At 41.5% G+C, this 9,978-nt stretch overlaps 1 non-coding gene across 1 annotated transcript; it reads right to left on the reverse strand.

The window, feature by feature from the left end:
• Nucleotides 1-5,426: 5,426 nt before the first annotated feature.
• On the reverse strand, nucleotides 5,427-5,530 carry LOC112708621 (small nucleolar RNA R71). Its single transcript, XR_003156467.1, has one exon. It is a non-coding gene; the product is annotated as a small nucleolar RNA R71 (small nucleolar RNA).
• Nucleotides 5,531-9,978: the final 4,448 nt, after the last annotated feature.

The following is a 9,978-nucleotide window of genomic DNA, read 5'->3' on the forward strand; positions in this document are numbered from 1 at the left end:
GAATCCAATCAACATATGAGATGAAGAGTCAACCGCCCAAAAACCGTGAATGAGGTATCAACTAGCAGCAAAACCACCGCTCTAACCAAATCCTTGAGTGAAATGACATCCATCTTGAGGCAACTCCAATTGAGCCAACAACAACCACAACAACCATATCAACAACACTCTCCACCCCCTCAACAATACAACCAACAATTGGTCCCTCAGAAAGTGTGTGGCATTTGTTCTTGCTATTCCCACTACACGGATGAGTGCCCAAGCCTTCAAGAAGATAACACTTTAGCGGCTACCCATAATTTCTATGACCGCCCAAATCAAGGGTACTACCAAGGCAATCCTAACCAAGGGCACCCTTATCAAGGGGGAAGCTATAATCAAGGGAGTGGAAATCACAATCAAAATTGGAGAGATAATCATCATCAACAACAACAATGGAGGAGGTCAAAGATGGAATAACAACTCACAAAACCGGCCACCATTCAACCAACAAAATCCACCATTCACCCAACAACATCAACCATATAACCAACAAAACCCACAAAGAAACTACCAAACATATCAACCACCACATCAAAGACCACCACCCAACCAATCACAAGCTCCTCAACTCATATATCCATCCGCCCCCTCTAACCAAGATGATACACTCCGGACCATCATCCAAGGCCAAAAGGAACTACAAAACACATTTGCTTCCGGTCTCACCGGCCTCACCTCCACACTACAAGCTCTCCTTGCACGCATGGATACACCATCAAATCCCACTCCTCAACCCCCAATCCAAAGCGTCGTTCCCTCTCAACCTCAACCCAATCCTAAGGGAGGCATCAATGCCATCACCCTAAGATCCGTAACATAATTAAAAGAGAAGGGAGCAAAGGATTCAAATCCCATCACAATCGCTCAAGAGGAGGAGAGAATAGATGTAAAAGAGGTGGTGGAAGAAGAGACACCACAAGTCACAGTTGAGGATGAAGAAGCTCAACCAACAAAAGAAACCCCCAAGACCAAGAGAACCTTGGAAGAAGAAATGGCTCAACCGCTCCCATTTCCAACACTTACAAAGAAAGCTAGGAAGCGCGTAGAACTCGACCCCAAAATGATAGAAACATTCAAGAAAGTCGAGATAACCATCCCCCTCTTTGATGCTATCCATCAAGTTCCTAGGTATGCAAAATTCCTTAAAGATCTATGCATGAACAATGATAGAATTCTTGAATTGGAAACCATCCCATTGGGGAGTTCTATTTCCGCTTTAATGGGAGCATTGCCCGAGAAATGTGATGATCCAGGCCCTTGTATGGTCACTTGCACCGTCAATGGAGTTCAATTCATAGATTGTATGTGTGACCTCGGAGCATGTCTTAGCATCATGCCTCTCTCCGTATACCGGGTATTGAAGTTGCCACCACTAAAAAGGTCGACGGCAAGATTTGTCCTAGCGAATAAAAGCATAATAACCGTGACGGGTGTTGCGGAAGATGTACTGGTAAATATCAAAGGGTTGGTGTTTCCGATTGACTTCTATGTCCTTGAAATGCCATCAAGCGAAACCGAGAGAGCATCATCCATCCTACTTGGAAGACCATTTTTGAGAACTTCTAGATTTAAGCCAGATGCCTACCCGGGAACCTACTCATTTGAGATAGATGGGAGAGTCGTAAGTTTTAGCGTAGAAGAAGCAATGAAGCATCCACCGGAGAATCACTCTCTATTCCGGTGTGACCCAATTGACAACATTGTTGCCGAAGTGCACCTTGCAAAGTTAGATGAGAAGTACATGATTGAGGAAGCAAATGAAGATCCAAGCAAATTAAACACCACGCACCATACAAACCATCCGGAAACTCAAACCTCAAATAATGACAAAAAGATGGAATTGAAGCCACTACCACCCCACCTAAAGTACTCATATCTTGATGAAGCCCAAAAACTGCCCGTGATAATCGCAAAAGAGCTAACTCCTCAACAAGAAGAAAAGTTGCTAGATGTCTTGAGGAAAAATAAAAGGGCAATCGGGTGGAGTTTGGCGGATCTAGTGGGAATAAGCCCTCGAGTATGCGAGCATCGCATATTCCTTGAAGAAGGAGCAAGACCAGTCCGACAACCTCAAAGGAGACTTAACCCAACCATTCTTGAGGTTGTGAAAGAAGAGGTCACTCGGCTACTTGAAGCGGACATCATCTATCCTATCTCGGATAGCGAGTGGGTAAGCCCGGTCCAAGTGGTGTCAAAGAAATCCGGGGTGACCACAATCAGAAATGAAAGTGGTGAACTCATAGCAACAAGAGTGCAAAATTCTTGGAGAGTATGCATAGACTACCGAAGATTGAATGCGGCCACTGATGCCAAGGCATCTTAGGCTAGTTTCACTAGCATTTTTCTGTTAGTTTTAGTTGTTTTATGCATTTTCTTGAGCTTAAAGTAACCAGGAATGGTTAAATGAATAACAAAGCAATGAACCATCCAAACAGTATGATTTTGATGCAAATTCCATGAGTTTTTAGTTATATTACTTGAATGCTATGAATGGAAGATTTCTCATGAAATTTTGCAAGACTTTGATGCAATTGTTTGGATGATTTCAGGGAAGAAGAGGCTAGGCAAGGAAGCAACAAAATCAATAAAGGAAGCTTGAATATCACATGTGGAGTTTAAGTTCCAGTTTAAGCTTAAACTGGAACTTAAACTACCAAGCCATATAATGCTGGAAATGGCGTTTAAGTTCTAGTTTAAGCCTAAACTGGAGCTTAAACGCCAGAATCATGAAGGCTAAGAAATGCTGGAACTGGCGTTTAACCTCCAGTTTAACCTTAAACTGGAAGTTAAACGCCAGAATGAGAATTTCACCAAGGGAGCATTTCCACGTTTAAGCTCCAGTTTAACCTTAAACTGGAGGTTAAACGCCAGAAGTAAGAAAGGCACCAGGAGCATTTCCACGTTTAAGCTCCAGTTTAAGCTTAAACTGGAGCTTAAACGTGTTCGACATTTCACACTCCTGGGCTCCTTTCTTCATTTCCACGTTTAAGCTCCAGTTTAACCTTAAACTGGAGCTTAAACGTGTTCGACCACAATTTGCCTCCAGGGTTGGTTTCTCATTTCCACGTTTAAGCTTCAGTTTAACCTTAAACTGAAGCTTAAACGTGTTCGACCATTCCACACTCCGTAGTTGCTTTCTTCCATTTCCAAGTTTAAGCTTCAGTTTAACCTTAAACTAAAGCTTAAACGTGCTTGAATTATACCACCTCCAGGAGTGTCCAACGTTTAAGTTGCAGTTTAAGCTTAAACTGCAACTTAAACGCCACTTTTTGAAAGGGTTTCTGGGCCAAATATATTGAAGTTTAAGTTAGCATTTGAGCACCAAACATTAACTTAAACGTATTATGGTATGAAACACAATTGAATATCATGGTTTATGGGATTGGGCCTGAAGAATTGATGAGTCTGGAATTTCAATTTGTTGAGTCATGTGTCATTACTTGATTATCACTAAGTTTGCTCAATGAATGTTACAGAATTGGATCACAGCCTCATCAGGATTATGGACCATAAACCCAAAGCAAAAGGAAATCAGGGAAAGGCCTCAAAGCCCATGAAACACAACAGAAGCTCAATTTAGAAAGTGTATAAATAGGATAGAATTTAAGTTAGTGAGCACTTTTTACACTTGGGAACTTTTGGATCATTTTGCTAGTTTTCATACTCTTTGTAATTGAATTCAGAGCTATGATTCACTAAACCCCTTTCATTGGGTTAGGGATCTCTATTGTAATTCAATGAATCAATAATAGTTTTTATCTTCTTCTTCAATCTTTTCTCTTGAATTTTGTTAGAAAGCTTCTCGATCTAATTCCATTGGTTAGTTGTCTTGGGAAAGAAACTATCCATAATTGGAATCCTTCGGAACCTTGGGAAAGGAATGGAGGATTCATGCTAGAGAAGCTTTCTCACAGTGAATTGGATTGGGGTTTGGATGGATATTGTGACATGTAATCTTACCAAATTGTGGTTCATGAAACTGTGTGGTATAATCAGAGATCGAGCATCATCTCTTCTTATGAACATTTAAACCAAGGGATTGGGAATCTGTTTGTTTTTAGAGAGAATTGGTGAGCCAAGGGATTGGGATCCAATCATAGAAGATTGCCAAGCAAAATTCAATGAATGCATTGGTTGAGGAAGGGATAAAGATGTGTTGATTCGGAGATCTCAATATCTCCTGAAACCCAATGAATTCCCCATTTCTGATCTACACTTTCTCTTTATATTCTGCAATTAAATTCATGCAATCACCCCCATCCCTTTTTAATTTCAGCACTTTAAATTCTCGCTCTTTAATTCATGCAATTTAAGATTCCGCAATTCTCATCTAAATCTTGATTCCACTCAACTAGAACAAACTTCTAATCGGAATTGCTCATTCAACCAATCCTTGTGGGATTCGACCTCACTCTATTGTGAGTTTTTACTTGACGATAACCGGTGCACTTGCCGGAAGGAATTTTTGCCGATTGTGCAACTTCCTAAAATCGTAGCTATCAAGTTTATGGCTATCAAGTTTATGGCGCCGTTGCCGGGGATTGGTTTTCGATTGACAATTCTCAAATTGGAAGTTAACTAGATTGAGCATTTTTCTTGTTTTGTTAATTCCGTTCAAGTTACTTGTTGAATTTTAATTTCTGCACTATGTTATTTGCTTTCTTTCTTTATGCCTTTAAATTCAAGCAACTAACTCACTGACCCACTAACTATTTGAATTAATTCCTCAACTGCTCTAACCATACTCTTCCATTAACCAAGAGTATTTCACTTGTTTGTTGCCTGTGCTGTGTTCTTGTATGACAGGTAGGAGAGGAGAGACATCAACTCCTCCATATACCGAACCAAAGAGGACCCTTCATAAACTTAGAAGGGAAGCAAGAAGGAAGAGAGTACTGGGAGAAGAAGAATCTGAAGGAGAATCTAAGGACAATTTTGAGGAAGCTCTAGATCTCAACATGGATAGAGAAGTTCACAACCATGAGAGAGCTGATGGAAACAATGTCATTCCCGAGAGGAGGGTTCTTGGTTCATACATAAACCCAACCTCTGGGAATTGTGGTAGCAGCATTCAGAAACCACCCATTCAGGCCAACAATTTTGAACTCAAACCACAGCTAATATCATTGGTGGAGGATCATTGTTCATTTGGTGGGAGTGCTAATGAAGATCCAAACCAACATCTCACAAAATTTCTGAGAATTTGCGACACTGTGAAGTCCAATGGAGTTCAGGAAGATGCCTACAAACTGCTCTTGTTCCCATTTTCACTTAGGGATAAGGCAGCTAAGTGGCTGGAATCATTTCCAAGGGGGAGCCTAACAACCTGGGATGAGGTGGAAAGCAAGTTTCTGGCACGTTTCTACCCCCCACAAAAGGTCAATAGGCTTCGATCTGAGGTTCAGACTTTTAGACAACAAGAGGGTGAAACTCTCTACGAGGCATGGGAGAGATTCAAGGATTTGACAAGGAAATGCCCACCAGACATGTTCCATGACTGGGTGCAATTGCATATTTTCTATGATGGACTTTCTTATGAATCAAGGAAGGCTGTAGACCATTCATCAGGAGGTTCATTGAACAGGAAAAAGACTGTGGAAGAAGCCATTGAAGTGATTGAGACAGTGGCTGAGAATGAGTACTACTATGCTTCAGAGAAGCACAACACTAAGGGAGTCATGGAGCTGAACCATGTTGATACAATTCTAGCCCAAAACAAGGTGTTTGCCAAGCAACTAGCAGAGCTCACCAGGAAATTAGACACAAAGCAAGTGGCTGCAATACACACACAAGATCAAGAGGAAGTAAGCACTGAAGGAGGTGATTGGGAAGAGGCCAACTATGTGGGAAACCAACAAAGGCAATCATATGATCCACATTCCAACACTTACAACCCAGGATGGAAAAACCACCCAAACTTTGGGTGGGGAAACCAGCAAACCCAACCACAAAACCACAAACCTTACAACCACAACCAACATAACAATTCCACATACCAAAACTCCAACCAAAGATCATACCAAGCCACACAAAACACTTACTCCCAACCACCATATCATGGCCAAAATAATCAACCTGCCCAACCTAATCCGAGCCAACAATTTCAAGATCAATTAAACAGGATAGAAGGAATGCTTGCAACCATGAGTCAAGACATAACCGAATTGAAAGCTTTTAAGGAAGAAGTAAATTCTAACTTGCAAAACCAAGGAGCTGCCATCCAGAAGCTAGAAAATCAAATTGTGTATTTGTCTAAGCAAACCCCTGGGCCAAGCGTTTCTCATGCTGCCAAGGCTATTGCAAGGGAAGAATGTAAGGCCATAACCCTCAGAAGTGGAAAGAAGCTAAAGGAGATCTCAAAGGAAACCACAGAGGATGAAGCAAAGGAAAATGTGAGAGACAAGGAACAGGGACAATCTTTTACACCGTCTGCAACAGAAGAAAAAGAAAAAGAGGTCCTGAAGCCTTATACACCTAAAGCACCATATCCTCAACGTTTGATCAAAAGTGAAAAGGATGGCCAATTCTCCAGATTCTTGGAGATTTTCAAGAAGCTTCAAATCAACATTCCGTTTGCTGAGGCAATAGAGCAAATGCCACTCTATGCAAAATTCTTAAAGGAATTAATGACCAAGAAGAGAAGCTGGAGAAATGAGGAAACTGTGTTGTTAACTGAAGAATGCAGTGCCATCATTCAGCACAAATTGCCTCAGAAATTGAAGGATCCAGGCAGTTTCCAAATCCCCTGCATCATAGGAGAAGTCATGGTGGAGAAGGCCTTGTGTGACTTAAGGGCCAGTATCAATTTGATGTCTCTAACAATGATGAGAAGAATGAAGATTGAGGAAGCCAAACCAACAAGAATGGCTCTCCAATTGGCAGATCGAACTTTTAAATTCCCTCATGGGATAGTTGAGGATTTGTTGGTGAAAGTGGGAGATTTTATATTTCCTGCCGATTTTGTGGTGTTAGATATGGAGGAAGAAGCCAAAGCTTCAATAATTCTGGGAAGACCCTTCCTGGCTACTGCTGGAGCCATCATAGATGTCCAAAAGGGTGAACTCACTCTTAGACTACATGATGAGAAATTGGTGTTTAACGTATTCAAGGCAATGAGCTATCCATCAGAATCACTAAAGGAATGCATGAGGGTGGATGTAGTGGACATTGCAATACAAGAAACCTTTGAGGAAACAACAAGGGAAGTGGCAGAGGAGGAGTTCACCAAGGATATTGAAGTTAGTGACATCAAGGCTGCTGAAACAACCATGCCAAGCATGCCAGAGAGAGTGAAAGAAGAGAAGGAAGCACCAAAACCTGAGCTCAAAGCATTGCCCCCTAATCTCAAGTATGCATACTTGGGTAGTGATGAGAGCCATCCTGTTATCATTAGCTCTGCCCTGAGCCAAGAACAGGAAGAAGAATTGATCAAGGTGCTACAAACTCATCAAGATGCCATTGGATGGACCCTAGCTGATTTGAAGGGGATAAGTTCATCCATATGCATGCATAAAATCTTGTTAGAAGAGGATGCTAGACCCTCCATTCAAGCTCAGAGAAGATTGAATCCCGTCATGAAAGAAGTGGTACAAAAGGAGGTCATGAAGTTATGGCAGGCAGGGGTAATCTACCCCATTTCTGATAGCCCATGGGTTAGCCCCATCCATGTAGTTCCCAAGAAAGGTGGCATAACTGTGGTGCCAAATGAGAGGAACGAACTCATACCCACAAGAACTGTCACTGGGTGGAGGATGTGCATAGACTACAGGAAGCTCAATGAAGCCACCAGAAAAGATCATTTCCCACTCCCATTCATGGATCAGATGCTTGAAAGGCTTGCAGGACATGCTTACTATTGCTTTCTGGATGGATACTCAGGCTATAATCAGATAGTAGTTGATCCAAGAGATCAAGAGAAAACATCATTTGTTTGCCCATATGGAGTTTTTGCGTATAGACACATGCCCTTTGGATTGTGCAATGCACCTGCCACTTTCCAAAGGTGCATGCTGTCTATCTTTTCGGACATGATCGAAAAGTTTATTGAAGTTTTCATGGATGATTTTTCTGTGTTTGGAAATTCTTTTCCTAGCTGCCTACACCACCTTGCCTTGGTGCTTAAGAGATGCCAAGAGACCAACCTAGTATTAAACTGGGAAAAGTGTCATTTCATGGTCACAGAAGGAATAGTCCTTGGCCATAAAGTGTCTAATAGAGGCATTGAGGTGGACAGAGCTAAGGTGGAACTCATTGAAAAACTACCTCCACCAAGTAATGTCAAGGCAGTTAGGAGTTTTTTGGGACACGCTGGCTTTTATAGAAGGTTTATTAGAGACTTTTCTAAAATAGCCAAACCTTTGAGTAACTTGCTTGTCTCTGATACACCCTTTGTATTTGATAAAAATTGCATGCTAGCCTATGAACTTTTGAAGCAAAAACTTTCCTCTGCACCTATCATTGCCCCGCCTGATTGGAACTTACCTTTTGAACTGATGTGTGATGCATCAGACCTTGCTATTGGGGCAGTGTTAGGACAAAGGAAAGACAATTTGGTACATGTGATTTATTATGCCAGTAAAGTCTTGAATGATAACCAAAGGAATTACACAACCACTGAAAAAGAACTCTTGGCAATAGTCTTTGCATTTGACAAATTTAGATCCTATCTCATTGGATCTAAAGTCATTGTCTTCACTGATCATTCAGCTTTAAAATACTTGCTTGCTAAACAAGAATCCAAACCAAGACTTATTAGATGGGTTCTTTTGTTGCAGGAATTTGACATTGAAATCAAAGACAAGAAGGGTGTAGAGAACAAGGTGGCAGACCATTTATCAAGAATACCATGTGAAGAAGGAAGCACACAAAGCACACATATAAATGAGTGCTTCCCTGATGAACAACTCATGGTAATTCACAAAGCACCCTGGTTTGCAGACATAGCAAACTTCAAAGCCACTGGGAGTTTGCCGTTGGAATTTAACAAGCATCAAAAGAAGAAATTAGTAAATGATGCCAAATACTTCATCTGGGACGAACCATACTTGTTCAAAAAATGTTCGGATGGCATACTCAGAAGATGCATATCAGAGGAAGAAGGAAGGGAAGTCTTATGGGACTGCCATGGCTCCACTTATGGAGGACATTTTGCAGGAGAAAGAACAGCAGCCAAGGTGTTGCAGTGTGGTTTTTATTGGCCCACTATCTTCAAAGATGCAAAGGAACTAGTGAAGCACTGCCATGAATGCCAGAAAGCGGGGAACCTGCCAAGAAGAAATGAAATGCCACAACAATTCATTCTGGAACTTGAATTGTTTGATGTATGGGGAATAGATTTCATGGGACCCTTTCCCACCTCATACTCAAATAATTACATTCTTGTGGCAGTAGACTATGTCTCCAAATGGGTTGAAGCAATAGCAACTCCAACCAATGATAATAAGGTAGTCATGAACTTCCTCAGAAAACACATTTTTTGCCGTTTTGGGGTTCCAAGAGCAATCATCAGTGATGGAGGAAGCCACTTCTGCAACAAACCATTAGAGGCATTGCTTCTAAAATATGGAGTCAAACACAAGGTAGCCACACCATACCATCCACAGACAAGTGGGCAAGCCGAAATATCTAATAGGGAACTCAAAAGAAGCCTGGAAAAGACTGTGGGAACTTCAAGGAAGGACTGGTCGATTAAGCTAGATGATGCTCTTTGGGCATATAGGACAGCTTTCAAAACACCAATTGGAATGTCTCCTTACCAACTAGTATATGGAAAAGCTTGCCATTTGCCACTGGAGTTGGAGCACAAGGCATTCTGGGCCTTGAAACTCTTGAACTTGGACAGCAAAGCTGCTGGAGAAAGAAGGATGTTGCAAATTCAAGAGTTGGAAGAATTCAGAGCTGAAGCTTATGAGAATGCCAAAATTTACAAAGAAAGAG

This window comes from Arachis hypogaea, chromosome 8 (genome assembly GCF_003086295.3).
Source record: "Arachis hypogaea cultivar Tifrunner chromosome 8, arahy.Tifrunner.gnm2.J5K5, whole genome shotgun sequence".
Classification (NCBI taxonomy): domain Eukaryota; kingdom Viridiplantae; phylum Streptophyta; class Magnoliopsida; order Fabales; family Fabaceae; genus Arachis; species Arachis hypogaea.